Source organism: Tenrec ecaudatus, chromosome 1, assembly GCF_050624435.1.
Source record: "Tenrec ecaudatus isolate mTenEca1 chromosome 1, mTenEca1.hap1, whole genome shotgun sequence".
NCBI classification, from domain to species: Eukaryota; Metazoa; Chordata; class Mammalia; order Afrosoricida; family Tenrecidae; genus Tenrec; species Tenrec ecaudatus.
The window spans coordinates 253,620,437-253,641,497 of record NC_134530.1 but is presented as its reverse complement, the minus strand read 5'-3'; the positions used below and the strand labels follow the sequence as shown (position 1 = coordinate 253,641,497).

Sequence of the window (21,061 nt, the reverse complement as noted above, 5' to 3'; positions counted from 1 at the left end):
GTGTCACAAATAAGCTAAATAAATTGGACCGTCCCACTATTTCTCTTGTATCTTAATCCTGACTCTGGTATGACCCAGGATATTTTCCTGCTAGAGTTTGGACTGAAGATGTGTATGTGTGTGGATGTATATTTTAGGCTGGGATAGGGAAAACTGGAATGAAAGAGGAGGAAGTCGGCAATGCAACCACGAGTTTACCAAAGCACCCTTTGCTTGTCTGGGGCATAGGAAGTGGTTTTCCTCCAGAGGCTTAGCATTTGCTATGTGGCTGAGAGTAAGTCAGGGAATCTCAGATAACTTCTCAAGCCAGTTTCCTCATCTGTGAAGTAAACAGGTTGAAGCAGGTGATCTATGCTTTCTTCTACTTCTAAATAGTCTATGATCCGTTAATAACTATAAGCACACACCTTGACCCCTTTGCGCTAGTAGGCATGTGCTATGAATAACCCAAGTTATGGGGAAATATTAGTCGCAGGAAAGAAATAGAGAATACAGAGCTCAGAACGCAAAACTTCCCAAATATGTAGAGATTAGAAGACAGAAGAAATGCCTAAATGATACTGTCTCTTCTCCTTGTTGTCTGTGGTGGAGCCTGTTCAGGTAGATTTAAGTCCTTGAATGCATCATACATTTGACTCATGGGACTAATCGATATAATGAGCATTTCTGCAGCAAAGCTGAGAGAGTACCCACCACATGACTCCTATACAATGGCTCGGCTATACCATGCTTAGTGTGTGAACCTCAACTCTCATGAATTGCTTTAGAAAATTCTGGAAGGAACTCATTCCCCCTGATGACATTGTTTCACGTTTTATCCTTTAGAAATTCTTTGGCATTAATAAGAATACCTACCCTATATGCGCCTGTAGAAGCCGAGTTTTTTAGCACATTTTTATGTGTTTTTTGTGGTAAAATTAGGTACCTCGGCTGATATTCAGGTCAGCTTATACTCGAGTATATAGGTACTTCAAAATACAAATGCTTCTTTGGAATTATCAATCATTAGCAGCAACAACACAATCTAATTGTTTTCTTTTTCTAACAAAAAAGATTGCTTTCATTTGCATACCCGTATGAGATGAATCTTTTCTGAGCAAAATTTAGAGATTGGATTGCGTCTGTTTCGGGTGAGGTATTTGGGGGAAGGTGGCTTTTATCAGGCACCACTGAGAGGGCCACTAGGTAGTCTTTCAGTTTGGGTGAGAGAGGAAAGTTGCCGGGAAATAGAGATACAAAGGGTGAAGACAAATGGTGCTTACTCCATAATTATGATGCTGATGGACCCAGCACTTGGGACTGGGCTTGATGGGGAATTGATTGCGGAGCAGATGGCCCCCCTAGGAACAGAAGAGTCTAAAGTAATGGTATCTGCATGTAAATAAAGGCTACATAAACCTTGGGAGAGAGGGAGAGAGAGATCTTGTCCCCAGACGCATAAATGAGCCCTTTCTAGCAAGAATAGCTGTAATTTGCAGAAGTGTTAAAAATCCACTTTCAACTGTAAAAATACTGAAATATCCCGTGCATAGCTAGGCAGCCATTCTGCCCCGTGACAAGATGTGTGATCTTGAGAAGTAATGAAAATGGAATAAGGCATTGTAAAGATATTGCCCTAATGAACACAATTCTGTTTGCCAGCCTTTTCCCCTGCTAGGAAATTATATTACTCCATCAACTTGGTAGAACATCAATAAAGTCTTCGGAGAATAGCTGCTGAAAGCTGAGTTGCTCTGACAGGATTTTTGAAGACAATGTAATTTGGCATTTCTCAATTTTCTTTGATTTGGCGCAGAGAAAATGGGAGACCGTAATAAATATTTTCCACAAATGGTGTCTTAAATGGAAGCGCAGCTGGTAGCAACAATATTCTGCTATTTATTCCGACGCTGGAGTTCAGGTTTTCTGTGGGAAGCAAACACTCGGGAGAGTTCATTGGTTTCAGATTGTTCACAACTCCCCCATGTGATGACTCTGGTCTCACCGGGAGGCTCCTGGTGGTGAGAAGCACTGCTGGCCTGCTTGTCCTCAGTGGACCCCGGTTTGTATACTAACACCTCTTGCAACAGATTGGGAACAGTTAATTACACCTGAGAGGCTGACACAGGGAGCGGAGCGACTTTCAGGTAGAGCAAGTACAAGGGTGAGGCTTAACTGAGCCCGGAGTTGGACTGGAAAAGGCAGGGAGAGATTCGGGAATCAGATGCTGAGTTTGTACCTTAGCTCCTTCTTTAACTGGTTCTGCCATTGGGTCAAATTTCATCATCTAGAATCTTAACCATGATCAAGATTTAAAAAGAATTGGACTGCCAGAAGCAGCAGCAGATGTGTCTTAGAAGAAACACAGCCCGCATGCTGCCGAGAAGCAGAGATGATGATACAAGTGATAATTCACAATCACTGACATTGCTCTCGGCAGTGAGGCGCCCTCAAGGTCATTCCCGCTCAGCAGCGACCATGGGGCATGGAGCTGCCCCGTGTGGTTTTCTAGCTTGCGATCTTATAGGAGCCCGATCACCAGGTCAACTGTTCCAAACCACCACCCACTCTGGGAGAAAGAAGAGACTAGTTACAGTCTCAGAAATCCACAAGACCGGGTCTACCCTATCCTGTTGATTCACTGTGAGTCAGAATCAACTCAATGGAAGTGAGAGGGCTCAGAAAAGAGCCCTGGTGGCTCAGTTGGGTGAGCAGTGGGCTGCTAACTGAAAGGTGTGTGGTTCAAATCTACCAGCCGTTCCATAGGAGAAAAAGGGGCAGTCTCATTCTCTAAAGATTTGCAGCTTATAAACCCTATGGAACAGTTATACTATGTCTGAAAGGGTCATTGTGGGTAGGAATTGACTCGATTGACATGGTAGTAGTATGTTTCATATCAGGAGGGACCAGTCCCTAGAGAAGGACATTATGCTTGTCTCTATTGAGGAGACGTGAAGAAGAGAAAGACCGTCAGTGACATGGACTGGCCCAGGGCTGTCATAATGGGCTTGAGCACAGCAATGATCGTGAGGATGGCGCAGGACCAGGCAGTGTCTCAGTCCGTGTTACATAAGTCAAAACTATTTTCAAAAATCAAGACCAACTCAAAGACACCTAATACTGGATTGGGTGAGGAACTGGGGTGGGGGTGGGGGGTGGGAAGGATAGTAACAGCTTCCGGCAGAAGGACCATATCATTTTGCTATTCATACCCACAACTCCGGCTATTTTCAAGAATAAGCACTTCTCAATGCATTTGCCTGTCTTTGGTCAACTTCTGGTGACCTGCAATAGCTACGCTTACAATTTTGTCTACTTTTATACTTGCTTTGTTTTTTCCAGAGAAGAATCTAATTAATCACTTCAGATCATCATTAACAAAGCTTACTCCCATAAGGTGGTTTTGAAAATAAATAAGAGATAACATGTTAGGCCCTTGGAATAGTGCCTAGCAAATGGCAAGGACTCTCGGTGCTATCATGCTAGATGTTAGTAGCAGCAGCAGTAGCAGCAGCGGTAGCAGTAGTAGTAGCAGTAGTAGTAGTAGTAATAGTAGTACTAGCGGTGGTTGTGGTGGTGGTGGTGGTGGTGGTGATGATGGGATAAACTAAATAGCCACACTTTCAAGGCATATTTATAATCACGAACTATATAATGATTTTAAGCATTTTATTTATGTATGTATCATGTAATTCAGTAGTTCAATCCCATCAAGAAGAGTTTTACAGTCATCACCGTAGTTATTTTTAGACCATTTCTTCACTCTTGTTTTTGTTGCTATTTGCTCCCAACCTCCCCTGCCATACCCCCAAGGAATCATTAATCTAGCTACTGTCTATAGATTTACCTGTCCTGGATTTCATACACAGAAGAACATTTTTTAAAGATAAACAACACTAATAATATAAAATAAATAAAATCCTCCGTTGAAAAGAACACAGATAATATTAAAAGCTAGAGCAAATTTAAAATGGATCCTAAGGGAGATCAAATGATACAGTACTAAATTTTCACCTACCTGCATGTGAAATAATGCATTCTGCACGATAGCAAAGCTACGCATGTCACTGGCTCACGGTCAGAGGGCATTAGCCAGAGACTTCACCCATGTGCATTTCTCCCTCACTTTTATTTTTTAAAACTGCAACAGCTTTAAAATGAGTTCTTCAAAAGGGAGTTCTAATAAAATAAGGTACTACCTTTTAGGCAATTATCTGCCATAATTGACTTTTTAATGTTCTCTGTCTGATAACAAGGTTAGCCACATCCCTCAACTATGATCCAGGGAAAATCACTGGAGTTGTGACCCATGTGTTGACCCTGAAAATGGATTTTGGGGTTCCACTACATGGAAGAAGCACACCAGCCTGTGTGATCACGAGGGGTCGATGGGATCGGGTATCAGGCATCAAAGAACAAAAAATCATATCATTGTGAATAGGGGAGAGTGTGGAGTGGAGATCCAAAGCCCATCTGCAGGCAACTGGACATCTCCTTACAGAAGAGTGGCGGGGAGGAGATGAGCCAGTTAGGGTGCAGTACAGCAACAATGAAACATACAACTTTCCTCTAGTTCTTTAATGCTTCCTCTCCCCCACTATCATGACCCCAATTCTACCATACAAATCTGGCTAGACCAGAGCATTTACACGGGTACAGATAAGAACTAGAAACACAGGGAATCCAGGACCAATAATGAGAGTGGCAATACCAGGAGGGTAAGAAAAGGATGGGGTAAAAAGGGTGAACCTATCACAGGGATCTACATATAACCCCCTCCCTGGGGGATAAGCAACAGAAAAGTAGGTGAGGGGAGACGTGTAAGACATGACAAAATAATAATAATTTATAAATTATCAAGGGTTCATAGAGGGGTGGGGAGGGAGGGGAAAATGATAAGAGTTGTATGAGCCCCCAATAAAATGATTAAAAATGATTTTAAAAGAAAACAATTTTTAAAATAAAAATGTCTTCATTTCAATTTCTTCCTTGAAAGATTTCTTTGCTGGGCATAGAATTCTGGAGGAAGAATTAGGCTTCCTGGAGTGCTTTTTACTCCTGCAAACAGTCACAGCCTGGGAAGCCCACAGGGGACGCTGTAACTCAAGGGCAGGGCGAGGCACAGTCGAGCTAGCAATCTGTGGGTGTCCACTGTTTCAGTCACCTGTAAGCCTTCAAAAACAACAAAAACCATTGTCATTGGGACAATTCCAGCACATCTCGACCCTCCGGGCAGAGTAAGATTGTCCCTAGGAGCTCCACTGCTGTCATCTTCATGGGGGCTGACTCCACGTCTTTGCCCCGCAGAGCTGCTGTGGGTTCAAACTGCCATTGCAGTGCTGAACCACACACACTGCCATCAGGGTTCCTTCCTGTCAGCCTGGCTGTGACTGTTGCAGTCTGCTCTGTAAGCAGCAATCGCCTCTTAATTACCATATATACTCGTGTATCAGCCGAGTTTTTCAGCATAAAAAATGTGCTGAAAAACTGGGGTTCGGCTTATACACGGGTCAGTGGTACCCCAGCGAGGTGTAATATCTCGCGGGTGATTGCCATTCCTCCGCTGTTCATTCAAAGCCCCACTGACACTGCAGGGCTTTGAATGTTTGTTTACTCACATCTAACCAATCAGAGCTGTCCTATGACATAGACGGCTCCGATTCGCAGAAGCACCCATAGTGATTCACTTACTCCGCAGCTGAACTGGTAAGGATGTGTCTGTGGCTGCGCTCCGTCTCTCCCCTCTGGTCTCTGTGTGAATTCACATCCTGCATTTCCCACCCTAGGCTTGTACTAGAGTCAGTCAGTTTTTCTGGTTTCCCAGGTAATAATTAGGTGCCTCGGCTTATACTCGGGTCGGCTTATATTCGAATATATACGGTACGTCAATTGCCGGCAAGAAAGAGAGATTCTTTTGGGGCTCTCTCTGTTGGGGAAAGGAGCTCTGGTGCGTAACCTAACTGGTGACACTCTCAGGCTACCAACGGAAAGGTTGGCAGTTTTCCCTGCCCAGCAGCTCTGCACTGGAAAGACTTAGTGATCTGCTTCCTTCAGGATGGCCATTTTATGTCTCGACAGCTCCTGACAGGAGCTGAAGGCCGAAGCTCGGGCTTAACAGTGGTTTCATCTTTATGTTGATTTCTCAGTGGTCCCTCCTCATTTAGATTACTTAGTCTCTTGCCAGCCTTTCCTTGCTTTTCAGATTACATCTAGCAGTTTATATTGTTTTCAGGGGGAGGAGCAGTATGGTTCAGACTACCATAGTACCAGGAACTAAACTACCACGTTACCCCAAAGCAATCACGAACCAATTTACACGAATCCGAACAAACAGACTCTTTACTGTAAAAAAAATTTTTCTTTTTTCTCACAAAGTGCCTTCCTGAAGAATTCTTGTCAGGCTCCTTCAGCTCATCTGTGTGCTCACACACGTAGGGCTCTCAGGTGTGCGTTTCTGAACGTCGTCGCTCTCTATGCCCATCTCAAGAGAGTAGGCCGGCCTTCTGTAGGCCACGTGCATCATTACGACGTTTTCTCAAAGGCTTCATAAACAAAGTTATCCTATTATTCATTGATGGTAGCATGGAGAAAAATGCCCAATGTTCCATCCCCACCAAAGAGTGCCGAAAGATGTGAGAGAGGCAGAAGGGAGACAAAAGTTATGAGTATCAAACAGGAAATTGTGGGTGCGCTGTGGAGTTCTCTGCAGCCTGCCCGGGAAATTCTGACCAGGCCGTCCACAGTGCTCCATGGACAGCCAATTGTGTGGGTAGGCCTGCGAGGCCCCCCAACTGCGAACTAAGGTGCTCAGGAGTCAAGTAGCGAGTCTGGTGAGGGGGTGAGGCTATGGATGTACATGTCTATCATTAAATGAGAATAATAAACTTAAGTTGAAAGTGCCACTGTGGAAATATTTTGAGTGTTCTCCTAAGGGACAGCTGAAAAATCCAAAGTTTATGGTCCGAAACTGGGCACTTAGCATGTCCTCTCTGCAACGTAATGAAGTCACTCATGGCCTCTCATCCAGTTTCCTCTCAAGTCCATAGGTTTTGAATTGCTACACAATTCAACTTGTATTTAAAAAGAAACAGGCAGATGTGTAGGCAATTCGACTGGGTGTTTTGATTGCTGGGAAAGAGCCGTTTGCTATCTCTAACAGGCACGGCTTTTCTGTTTGTTTTTCCCTTTGCAACAAAGTCAGATGGGTATTCTAGTGTGTATCTCAACGTGCCTTGCATTTGTTTACTTAGTGAGTCCAGTGGGTGTGTGTACTTTTATACCTCTTATCATCCATCTCCATGGGCCTTCATTTTCATGTGTCTACTAAGCGGTACGCCTTTCCCACCCACCCTCCATGCTCCTTCATCTGAATTAGGCATTTAATGTAAACAAAAGACTTTTTAAAAATTGTTGTTCTTATCAGATCTGCAATTCTTTTCATCAGTGGAAGATGAACAAACACAAGAAGCTCTCATTTATCCAGCTTGTGAGAATCAGAAAGCCCTGCCTTTTGAGTGGAGGGCCTAAACTGGTGGGACATTTTAAAAGAAATAGAAATATAGTCTGTGTAAGGAAACAATCTTGCTCACTCATTTTAGGGGAGAAAAGAAACCCAAGAAAAATCTCATTGCAATAGGGCAAAATCTCACTGTAATGTTATGAAACTGCTAAGATAAACTTAGGTGGCCAGGTGTGTGTGCGCGTGTACACACGAGTGTGCGTGTGTCCTCCTTTCTCAATGATGGGGCGAAGAGCACGTATCATGATGAAACAGGAGTTGAGCTTTCGAGCTCCACCTGGAACCTATGTTTATTTCCTTTGGAAAGAAGTGAGAATTCATGTTTCCTCATCGGACATGGGGCAAGAGTCTCTCCGGCCTAACCATGTGGCTTGATTAAGGTTATGGTAAGAACGAATTCTCGCTGTCCTGCAATGGTTTCTTGGCCAATATGGTCTGTGTTTGATTTTACTTCTTGGTGTTAGGACCTTTCCCTTTCTTAACTAACAACAACAACAACATGTAACCTATTTCAAACAAAGCTACCACAATGGCATCAATCACTTCCTATGACAGCTGCTTTAAACAGTTCCCAGGGAACATCAGATGACTCTGCCTTTCATCTCCCTGGCCCAGTGACCCGTGGTGGAGACTGAGCTTCTACACGTGCTTCTACGGCTGCTGTGATTCTAGCAATCGAGTCGGTGTGTACCTGGTGTCTTGAAATAGTGTAAAGGCCATTGTCTGCCACTCATTGTGTATATAATTTTATTTCTATCTAAAGTTTGAATTTAATAAGATTCTGAAATGTTCTGTAACTTGAGGCGGCTATCTGCCGAAGTCCATAATTGTTTTAAGCACTTATATTGGCATGCAACGGTGTAAGGATAGTAAAAAGAGCTGCAGGCTTCACCACAATCAATTTTAGAACATTTTCTTTGTTTTTGCACCCATTTCCCCCAAACTCCCCTTCCATAACCCCAAGGAACTATTAATCTACATACTGTCTTTCATAGGAAGAAAATAATAACAAACAAACAAAGCCCATGGACAACAAAATAAAACTCAGAAAAACCGAAATCCAAAAGAAAGTAGATGATAATGAAAATTAGAACAAATTAAAAGTGGAGCAAACGGAAAACCATGATTGAGGTAGTTAGTTTATTATGCCAACCTGGCCAGTAAATACATGTGGAATTAATTGAAGGGCCAAGAGATAAATGGCTCAGTGAACATCATCTTTCTAGTTGTTAGGCCTCTTGCTTTGTGATGGTCGGACCAGGGAGTACCTGCCTTAGCCAGTTCCCTGCTTCAGCTGGCAAGGCTGACTTCCTGCAAGACATCCCCGAGGAGAAGCCACATAGACTTACCCCGATGCAGCCGTGTAGAGACCCCTGCCAATGCTGAGATGCATACATGTTCACTGACTTGGCTTTCCTCCTGCATTCGGTGTCATTGTGTCTGTTTTGTGAGATGGAGGAAGACTTTGTGGTTTGGTGTCAGACATATGGGTTAATGTTGGACTTGTGGGCTTGGGCAGCACTGGGTTGGGATGTTTTCTTGATGTGCACTTAACCTTTAAATATAACACCCTCATACATGAGTTTATGTGGATTTGTTTCTCTAAAGTACTCAGACTACCACAGTGATAGTATGTTATATTTTAACCTAATTAGGTGCCATAATCCATTTTCCAATGCATTCTCTCTAAGGACCATTCACATCCCTAGCCAGTAGTTAGTCCAAGGGAGTTCGGTGAAGGCTGATCCTCAAAGGGCAGAGTTCATCGTTTGCTTTTTTGTTTTTTCCCTGACTGTTTAAAGATAAAGCCCAATGCTGTGCTTTTTCTTTTTCTTAAAGAAAGAATTAAGTTTATTGGGATTTTTAAAAAACAGTCAAGACAAGGTCAAAGAACTGTGCTATGGAAATCTTGTCAACAGTCTTCAAAAGAAAAAGCTCTTCTAGTGAAGATGTGGGGGTAGAGAGTATTGTGCAGACGCTTGGTCTTTTTTGTTCTATAAAAAGTGAGTAAGATCCCCTCACAGAGGGGTTTAGGAGAGGAGATGGGTCAGTCAGGGTGCGATATAGTACCAATGAAGAACACAGCTTTCCCCCAGATCCTGGATGCTTCCTCCCCCCAACTACCATGATCCGAATTCTACCTTGCAGGACTGGGTAGGGCAGAGGTTGTACACTGGTGCATATGGGGGCTGGAGGCACAGGGAATCCAGGGTGGATGATACCTTCAGGACCAGGGGTGTGAGGGGCGATACTGGGAGAGTGGAGGGTGAGTGGGTTGGAAAGGGGGAACTGATTACAAGGATCCACATGTGACCTCCTCCCTGGGAGACAGACGGCAGAGAAGGGGGGAAGGGAGACTCCGGATAGGGCAAGATATGACAAAATAACAATCTATAAATTATCAAGGGCTCATGAGGGAGGAGGGAGCAGGGAGGGAGGGAAAAAACAAAGAGGACCTGATGCAAAGGGCTTAAGTGGAGAGCAAATGCTTTGAGAGTGATTAGGGCAAAGAATGTATGGATGTGCTTTATACAATTGATGTATGTATATGTATGGATTGTGATAAGAGTTGTGTGAGCTGCTAATAAAATGTAAAAACAAACAAACAAACAAAAAGTGAGTAAAATCTTGGTAAACCCATAAGGTAGAGGATATTAGAATGAGGATGGACAAAAGAGTAACCTTGTAGGGAATAATTATGAGGGGCCCATATATCTTTCTATGATTTCAGATGGATATAGTAGTATAGAAGGAGCCCTGGTGGAATAGTGGGTTACACTTTGGGCTGAGGCTCACCGCAAAGTTTGTGGTTCAAACCTACCAGATAATCCTTGTGAGCAATAAGAGGCTGTTTGCTTCCATAAAGCATTTACAGCCTCAGAAACTATAGGAAGCAGTTCAACTCTGTCCTATAGTGTCTCTGTGAATTGGAATTCACTTGATGGCAGTGGGTTAGGGATGTAGCAGAATGTTAATCCTTTTATTTTGAATAAACTGAAGTTGGAATTTTCAAGGTAGCTCTCCATAGCTCCATGCCAAATACCTTTCTCAATGTTACCCTTGTTAATTTATCAGCTGGCTTTATGTCCACATTGGTTGTAACTTTTGGCTGTGACTGTGCATGTGCATCAGCCTGTCTGTCTTAGATTGTAAATGAGTTTTTAAAAATCATTTTATTAGGGGCTCATACAACTCTTATCACAATCCATACATACATCAATTGTGTAAAGCACATTTGTACATTCATTGCCCTCATCATTCTCAAAACATATGCTCTCCACTTAAGCCCCTGGCATCAGCTCCTCATTTCCCCCCTCCTTCCCTGTTCCCCCTTCCCTCATGAACCCTTGATAATTTATAAAATATGTTATCATATCTTACATTGTCCGATGTCTCCCTTCACCCACTTTTCTGGTGTCCATCCCCCAGGAAGGAGGTTATATGTAGATCCTTGTAATTGGTTCCCCTTTCCACCCCACCCTCCACCCTCCCAGTATTGCCACTCTCAGCATTGGTCCTGAAGGGATCATCTGCCCTGGGTTCCCTGTTTTTCTAGTTCCTATCTATACCAGTGTACATCCTCTGGTCTAGCAAGATTTGTAAGGTAGAACTGGGATCATGATAGTGGGGGGGGGGTAGAAAGGGGAAGAAGCATCAGAAGCAACAAAGCCCACATGGAAGAAGCACACCAGTCTGTGCGATCACGAGGTGTCAAAGGGATCAGGTATCAGCCATCATCAGAACAAAAAATCATGTAATTGTGAATGAGGGGGAGTGTGGAGTAGAGACCCCACGCCCATCTGTAGGCAATTGGACATCCCCTTAAGGAAGGGTCGTGGGGAGGAGACGAGCCAGTCAGGGTGCAGTGTAGACACGATGAAACATACAACTTTCCTCTAGTTCCTAAATGCTGTGCTTTTTCAATTATGAACAATTTCAACTATGCATAAAAGGAGTGAGAATAATATAATGAGCCTTCATAGAGCCATCACCCAGACTCAACCATTATAAAGCTTTTACAGTAGTTACTTGGCCTCTCTTATTTCCTCCCCTCTGAACTATTTCATTCTTTTCTCCATTCTTGGTATTTTAAATCTGTGATTTGATGTCTTTCATTAGCTTTGTAAACTCTCAGCCATTATTCCTTCATCTATTGTTTCTGCCCGCTGTTTTTTTCTTCTCCTGTTTGAGACTCAGTTATACATATATGACACTTGGGCCCCTCTGTTTTCCTCTTTCATTGTCTCTCTGTCCTTTAAAAGGGACATGCTCTTTTGATCTATCTTCCAGTTCACTCATTCTTTCTTCAGCTGTGACCAATCTGATGACTCATTGTATACAAACTATTGAGTTCTTGATTTCTGATTTCGGTGTTTTAGTTCTAGAATGCCCACTGGTTATTTTTACATAATTTCTGATTGTCTGCTGACGTGGTTTCCTGTTATTAAATTTTCAAACCTGTTGTGCTGTGAGGTGCTGTTGAGTTGGTTCCAACTCCTTGCAGTTCTGTGTACAACACAACAACGTTCTGCCTGGGCCTGCACAGTCCCCGTTGTTATTGCTTTGTTTAAGCCAAGCACTGCAGCCACTGAGCCACTCCATCTCATTCACGGTTTTCCACTTTTTCCGTAAAGCATGATATCCTTCTCTAGGAACTGGTGTCGCCTGATTCCGTGGCTGGAGTACATAAGACAAAGTCTTGCCAGTGTCCCTTCTAAGGAACGTTTTGCCTATTCTTCCTCCAAGACAGATTTGCTCATTCCTCCAGTTCATGGCGTAGTCAATATTCTTGGTCAATACTGTGATGTAAATGCATCAATCCATCTCTGGTCCTCCTTATACACGCTCTAGCTCTAGCGTACATAAGAGGTCAGTTAAAAACACGACAGCTTGGGTTAGGCAAACCTTAGTTCTCCAAGTGATTGATCTTTGTTCTTTAAAGAGGTCTTTTGAGGAAAGTGGGGGTGACGAAAGGGGAACCGATCACAATGGTGGATGTATAACCCCTCCCACCCACCTACCCAGGGTGACGAACAATGGAAACATGGGTGAAGGGAGACAGTGGAGGGTGTAAGATACGAAAATAATAATACTTTATACTTTATCAAGTGTGGATGAGGGTGGGAGGGGAGTGGAGGGGAGGGGGGAAAACATGAGGAGCTGATACCAAGGGCTCAAGTAGAAAGGAAATGTTTTGAAAAGGATGATGGCAGCATATATACAAATGTGCTGGACCCCATGGATGTATGGATTATTATAAGAGCTGCAAGAGTCCCCCCCAAAATTAATAAATAAATAAAAGGTAAAGTGGTCTTGGATTTGCCCAATGCAGTCATTTGAACTGCTTCTTCCATAATCGATTGTGGAGCCAAGTAAAGTGAGGTCCTTCGTAACAAGTTGATACAGGATGGTGTACCCCGGTCCACTTGTAAGGGTTTTTGTTTTCTTTACACAGAGTTGTGATCCACACTAAAGCTTGTCGTTGTTGTTCTCCATTAATTAGGGCTTCAAGTCCTCTTCAATTTCAGCGAGCAAGATCGTATCATCTGCATATCACGGGTGAATGAGTCTTCCTCCGATCCTAATGCCCTCTTCTTCTTTACACAGTCTAGCTTCTTGGGTTATTTGCCCAGCATACAGATTGAACAACTGTGTGAATGGACACAGCAGTAATACACACCGGACCTGACTTTAAACCATGCAGAGTCCCCTGTTCCATTTGAACGACTGTTCTTGGCCTGTGCACAGACCAAGGTCTGTGGAACTTTCCTTATGACCACAACTTTGTGTTCTGGAATATCCGTTTTGCATCGTTCTTCATAGTGTGTTATAATCCACACCAGCTAATGCATTTGAAGAGCTGCTCTTCATTCAAGAGCAAGGTCCAACAGCTCCTCTAACATCTCCAGGTTTCTTTATTTTGCTTTCCTCTCTTTTTAATGACCTTTGCTTTTGTCCATGTATAATATGCTTGATGTTATCCCACACATCTTCTGGTCTTCAGACATTAGTGCTCACTATGTCAAAGTTGCTCTTGAGATTGTCTCGAAGTTCCAGTGGGGTATCCACAAGATCATATTTTAGCTCCTATAAACATGCTTTCATTTTCTACTTGAACTTGCATCTGAGCACAAAAGGGTCTTTTCCACAGTCGACCCCTGACCATGTTCTGACCAATGATAGTAAACTTTCCACTGTTTCCAGAAATATAGTTTCTTTCATTGTATCCCATCTGGTGAGGTGCACGTGCATAGCTCATGGTATCGACAGAAAGTATTTATAATGAATAAACTGATCTTTTAAAATTCTGTCAGGTGATTTCTTCCATTGTTTCTAGCACCAACTACTGATTCTTCCTCATTATTTCTAATTTGTCCAACCATATTAGTAATAGTTATTTGAAAGCCTGCATATGAAAACTCTAATAATTGAGTAGCTGTAGGTCTCTTTCTCTATTCTGACTCATGGTAACCCTCTGGGACAGAGGAGAGCTGCCCCCTGTGGGTTTCTGAGACTAACTCTTTACAGGAGTAGAAAGTTTCATCTTCCCCTTACTCTTCACCCACTACACCATCAGATCAGCAGTTCAAAACCACCAGTCACTTCAAGAGAGAAAGACAAGGCTTTCTACTCCCATGAAGAGTTATAGTGTTATAAACCCACAGGGACAGTTCTACCCCGCCCTATCTGCTCACTGAGAGTTAGAATCGCCTCAATGGCAGTGAGTTTGGATTTGGGTTTGGAGGTCTCTGTCTTGGTTAGCTAATACTCCTGTAACAGAAATACCACAACTATTTTAACAAACAGAAATGCATTTTCTCACAGTTTCGGAGCCAAGAAATCTGAATCTAGGGTGCCAGCTGTAGGAGAAGGCGTTCTCCCTGGGTGGGCTTTGAGATAAGATCTTTGTCTCCAGCTTGTTTTGTGATTCATTGGCCATTTCCATGTGAGATGACATCAGTCTTGCACCATTTCTGCTTGCTAATTTGCTTGCTTAATATCTTTTATATCTGAAAAAAAGATTAACTGAAGACATACCTTACCCTAATCCTGCCTCACGGACTTAACAAAGGCAGTCCATTCCCATATGGGTGTATAGCCACTGGCATAAATGTACGGATTTACAACACATATTTGAGGGATACAATTTAATCCATAACAGTCTGTGTCATTGTTTGTCTTTGTGTGTACCTGTTTTTAATATGTTTGAATTTAGGACATGTGTCGAAAAGCTGAAGAGATTCACTTGAGGCTCTGGGTGATGTTATCTTTCTCTAGGAAGGATTTGCTTTTGCTTCTGGCAGTCAGAAGGAGATCACCTTAATCCAATCGGGGTTTGATCTGATACATTCTTTTTGAGGACTCGTCTATTCTTGGCTCACCACTACTCTTGGTTGTAGTCATTTTGTGTGTGAGTGGGGAGGGGAGGGGAGTTGTCACAATCAAACAAGGAATTTTACCAGGTCTCCTTCGTCTCCTTGTTAGTCCCCGAGCTTCCAATTTCTGTCTCCTCATATCATAAAGGTGCCAAAACCTCTGCTTAGCTTTTTAGCTTCTAAGTCTACTTTCAAATCAGCAAAGGGCCAAGCGCCACCAGGCTTAGTTTCTTGAGCATCTCTTACCACAGTCTTGACTCCTCAAGACCCCACTGTACCAGGGGCTCTTTTATGCCCTCAAACAGTTGTTTTTAATTTAAATATATAATACATATTTTGCTTAGCTTTAATTGTTTGTAGCAGGGAGGTTAGTGTCAATTAGGCTAATCCACCATTTCTGAAAGCAGAAATTTTGCTGCACAAGGTTTAAATCAAATTATAGATACTGTACTATTTGATTTATATATACTTCAGTCTGTATATCTGAAACCGTGGACATTTTTTCTACAGCCACAGTGCTGTTTCATGGTCAGACTTCCCAGCTGTTTCAGAAACGTCTTTTAATAGTTGTTTTGTGTGAATTTAAGGCCTACATATTACATTTAATTGTTTTAGCTTTTAAATATCTTTTAATAGAGATTATTCTTCTCATTCCCCATCCCCCCCCTTTTTTAAAGTAACATTTACCTATGGTTTTAGGGGAAGTGTGAGGGACAAGGATGCTTTCTACTACCGATGCCATTGAGCTGAAACTACCCTGTATAGGGTTTCCAGGGCTGTAAATCTTAACAAAAGTAGAAAAGCACATCATTCTGCCATGGAGTGGTTGGTGGATTGAAACCACTGATCTTTGATTTGCAGCTGATCCTTGCTTGGCAGCTTCAACGAGTGCACTGCTATGATTCCTGGTGATGTTTTATAAGCTAAAACCCACTGCCATTGAGTCATGTCCAACTCATAGTGACTATCCATAGGGTTTCTAAGACTGCAAATCTTTACCAGGAAAGACAGCCTCCTCTTGTTCCTGCTGGATGGGCTGGTAGGTGAGAATCACCAGCCTAAACCCTACCCCACTGAGGTAGTTTGTTTACTGTGCCAACCTGGCAGATAAACACATGTGGGGATAATTGAACAGTGAAGGGATAAATGGCTCAGGGAGCCTCACCTTTCTAGTTCTCCGGTCTCTTGCTTTGTGATGGTTGCACCAGGGTGCAGCTGCCTTAGCCAGTTCCCTGCTTCAGCTGGCAAGGCTCACTTCCTGCAAGACATCCCCAAGGAGAAGTCACATGGACCTACCTTATTGCAGCCCTGGGTGCTGGAGCAGCCACACAGAGACCCCTGCCAGCACTGAGATGCTTACACGTTCACTGATTTGGCTTTCCTCCTGCAGTCGGCATCATTGCTTGTGTTTTTTGTGAGATGGAGGAGGACTTTGTGGATTGGCGTTGGACATATGGGTTAATGTTGGATGTGTGGGCTTGAGCAGCACTGGGTTGGGAAGTTTTGATGTGCACTTAACCTTTATATAAAACTCTCTCTTATACATATTAGTTTCTGTGGATTTGTTTCTCCAGAGTACCTAGACTGACACACCCACAGTGTGACCAGGGCTTGGTAAGGATGTTTAACATACGATACCAAACAATTCCTACTGTTTCATATTATATAGCACTTCACGAGTGCTTGTCCCACTTTGTTGATCTATCAGTGAGTTCAGGTGATAACAAACAACCTGATATTCTCATTGTAAAATTCTCCATCATCCTTTTGTCTAAGGATTTCATTTAGTAGCATCATTGCCTGCATCTCTTATTTCATTAGGAGCTGTGAAAATATTATTTTTCGAATTCCAAGATCATTCTACAATTATCTGCTAAATTCACTAACTCGAGCAAGAGGGTCACGATGAGTTGGAATTGATTTGTTGGCATGAGTTTGGGCTTTGAGAGATGTTTGATGACTGTGGGATAGAATTAATAGAGGCAAAGTAAGCTCTGTTACTAAGTTCAGTTTGGGGTCATACATCTAATTTTGAAAACTAATTCTGAAAAAAAAGAAAGGAAATAAAGATTTTCCCGCCTTGTGAATGTCAAAGCTGTCACTCAGCGCGAAGCACAGTTGTGGATTGGTTTTTGCCTCATGTAGACAATCCTCAGTGAGCCCATAGGCCCGCCCTTGGGGATTTTATTCTCGGGGTCCTTTTTCTAAAAGAACTTTTAAAACTGTGGTTAAATGTACATAACGGATGGACCCTTCTAAACTTTTTATGTGTATGATTCAGTTGAATTCGTTGTATCCACATTGCTGTACAGTCATCACCGTTATTTCCGAAACACGTTTTCGCCACCCCAAGTAGAAACCCTATACCCACTAATCAGTCAGTCCTTAGTTTGCCCAGATTCCCAGCCTACAGCAACCACTGATAGATCTTGGTGTCTATGCACTTGCCTAGTCTAGATATTCCACGTAACTAGAGCCATTCAATGAGGAGCTCTGGTGGCAGAGTGGTTACATTTTGGGCTGCTGGTTACAAGATCAGCAGTTCAAAGCCACCAGCCACTCTGCAGGAGAAAGATGAGGCTTTCTGCTCCTGTGAAGGGTTACAGTCTCAGGAACTCACAGGAGCAGTGCTACCTTGTCCTACAGGGTTAGTGTGAGTTGTCATCAACTCCATGGCCGTGACTTTGGTTTGTTTTTATTTGTTTGTTTGTTTTTAGAGCGTTTCAATATTCGTAGTTCTGTAACTGATTTACTTCACTCAGCATAATCTTTTCAAAGTTTTCCCATGTTGTAGCATGTATCAAAGCTTATTTCTCTTTATGATTGAGTAATATTCCACTTTTCTAATCTGTTCATCTGTTGATCAACACTTGCATTCTTTTCACCTGCTAGCTAATATGAATAGACCTGCAGTGAACACCGTGTCCATGTATTTGTTTAGGTACCTGCTTGAAGTTTGGGTGGCAGAGCCTAGGAGTGGAATTGCTGGGTCCTATGGTAATTCAGTATTTAACACTTGAAAAACCATCCGGCCATTTTCCACAGTAGCTACACCACTTATATTCCAGCCAGCAGTGCCCAAGGGTTCCGATGGCTGCCCATCTTCACAACATCCATCTATGTAGGGTCCTTTCCACTCTCCCTGTTCCATTCCTGACCCTTAGATACCCACCCGTAACACAGGGCACTCATGGGCCTGAGCTACGCTAGAATGTCTGCTTCTCTGTTCCCTGCTTCTTTAAACAGATTTATTCCTGGGCACCGAGTCACCACACTGCAGCAACGTCAGCGTTTCCGTTGTAGCTGGGGCATTCTGTAGCATGTGGTTGCTCACACTGTCCCCATGAAAAGACTGTGTATTAGCGCCAACGCGACTTGGCAGGATGATTGTGTTGTTTTCTAGTTTATGTTTCCTGTGCAGTCATTTTTAGTTCAGAAGGTTGGAGGCCAAGTCTGACCCTGCCATATCCACCCATGTTCCCGGGTCCTAGTGCCTCACCTATTTTGCGTCGGATCCTTCTTCTCTGTTGCCCGTCTGATGGACCGCCAGAGACCATCAGAAGCCATTTGGATTAGATACCCTGAGCCACCTTCTGTGGCTCTTAAACTCTGAACTTTCTAGCTTTCCAGGTCTACCTCTACACAGCCTGGCCTCAAGCACGTCTCCTCCCTCACTCTTCTCCCAGGGCAGCCAGACTAGTGTGCTCTTATGTCCTGCCTCCCAAACCATTGCCACAGCTTCCCTTCCTCCCCGGGCCCAGGATCGGGTCCCCTCCTCCTGTCCATTCTCAGTGCAAATGCTACAACTGCAAGAGACTTTTTCTGGCCCCATGGTCCCCCCACCACCCCGCTCCTGGCGCACCCGCAGTCTACGTCCATGGACGGGCAGGTCTCACATCTTCCCATGTCAAAACTAAATGTGCATCGCTTCTTCCACAGAAGGGATAAGAGCCAAGAACAGGGACACACCCTGAATTTCTCTGCATTTCCTTCCAGCCTTGGCAGAGTGTTGGCATCTCGTAGGGACCCTTGTTCTCACCTTCTCATCAGAGACCCATATTAGTCCTGACACACGGCATTGCTCCGATCCAAGCTCTCAGCTTGGTCTTGATTTTTTTTTTAAACATTTTACTAGGGGCTCATACAACTCTTATCACAATCCATGCATATACATACATCAATTGTATAAAGCACATCTGTACATTCTTTGCCCTAATCATTTTCTTTCTTTTTTTTCTTTTCTTCTGTTTTTACATTTTATTGGGGGCTCATACAACTCTTATCACAATCCACATATAAACATACATCAATTATGTAAAGCACATCCGTATATTCTTTGCCCTAATCACTCTCAAAGCATTTGCTCTCCACTTAAGCCCTCTGCATCAGGTCCTCTTTTTTTGGCCTTGATTTTTGATAGTTCTACTCCTGAAAACAATTACCATCTCAGAAACCCCCAGGGGCCTCTCTACCCTGTCCTCTAGGGTCACTGTGCGTTGGAATGGTCTTGATGGCAGCAAAGTTGGTTTTTGGAGACTGAAGACTACTTACAAGTTCTCTCCTCACCACTGTCTCCCACAACAAAGCTGAGGAAAGCCCTGGGTGGAGAAATTCTCCCAGCGGGAGCCTAGTTTTTCCTCCACTATAGTAGTCCAACATGTAATCATGATTCTTCCACATGTCAGCGGGGAGGCCCAGAAACAAACCAGGCGCAAGATCAGCACCCTGGGCAGAGCTATGAAACAGCGTCCAAATACTTGCACCCCCTCCCCTTGTTAAGTTCGACTTGGTGTTTTAACATCTGTAAGCAGCCAGGGCAGGACCCTGCCTTGGCGTAATTATGCACCACTTCTCTGCTGTCACAGAACCAAAGCTCGTCTTTCCCCCTGCAAACTGGCATGACAGATAGCCGTTTAGTAGAGTGATTATTAGTATAAAATTACTTTTTGGCCCTTAAATTTAATTATCCCACATTCATAACAATAAAATAAAATCCGAAATCCAGGTGTGCTTTTCAAGGAAAAGTGTCCAGAGCAATTACCTTTGATAATGGCGACCTACACTGAAGCCTTTTGTCTGGGGATCTTGAAATCTTTTCCACACAAGTAGATAATGATGTTCGTTTTGTAAGGGTGAGAGGTGAAGTGATTGACCTCTTGGTGTACTCAGCAGATGAAGCAAAGTCCAGAATCCAGGTGTCTCCTTTGTTTTCTCTTCCCCTCCCCTTCTCTTTTCCCGGCCAACCTTCCGTGGATTTACATACCTCGCCTTCTTTACCAGCACGGAAGAAAAAGAGTTTCTATATCACATTTCATCCGGGGAACAGTTGAAATTCAGGGAGAGGGAGTGGTTCTCATACAGCGCACACGTACCAGGAATTGTGTGTGGGCCTGCCTCCCCAGGCGAATTTGCCTCTTCTCTGTTACACGGACACGCAAACCAGGTCTGTCCAGTTGATTCCGATGGAGGGAGGACCTGTGGAGACGCAGGTCCCAGGCTTTCTTGTCAGGCACGTCTGAGTGGGCTCTAGTTGCCAGACTTTTGGTTATCAGCGGTGCGTTTAGCTGTTCGTACCACGGAGGGCATCCTAAATTAAAAGCAATTGGAACCGCTCCCGGCACCTGGCAAGCCCACTGTCAATGCTAGCGTTTGTAACTATCCCATTGGTGGTCCCGGGCAGCACCCACAGCCTTTGAAGAAGCAACACTTGGAGTGTGTCTGTGCTGTGCTGTGGAACAGCTTGGCTTACTCTTCCCTTCTCAACCCACCCATCCAAACCCAAACTGCAAACTTGCTACCAGGCAGTCGGTGCTGACTCATGGCGACCTTATAGGACAGGGTAGAGCTGCTCCTGGGGTGGGGGTGGGGGCTTCCCAAGACTGTACATCATCACAGGAAGAGAAAACCTCGCCTTGGTCTTGTGAAACAGCGCTGGTTTTGAACTGCTGACCTTGCAGGTAGCAGTCCACTGCTTAACCCGTTATGCCACCATCCACCTAAGTCCCAAACCTGTGGGAGTCGGCTGCACTCAATTTCCCCCAACAGAAACCTTTTCAGGTCCAATCATCATTCATTTCTTATGCTGGATTACTTTTTTTTTTTTTAAAGAAGGCTGTGCCTTCCCCAGTGTCACTTTTAACTCCCCTCCTCCACAAGCAGCTATTAAATGAGTGCCTTTATTACGATT

General features: G+C 43.6%; 1 protein-coding gene across 2 annotated transcripts in view; it reads left to right on the top strand.

Moving 5' to 3' along the window:
• Positions 1-21,061, top strand: part of SMYD3 (SET and MYND domain containing 3) — a 769,033-nt gene that overhangs the window by 734,356 nt on the left and 13,616 nt on the right. The window lies entirely within an intron of this gene.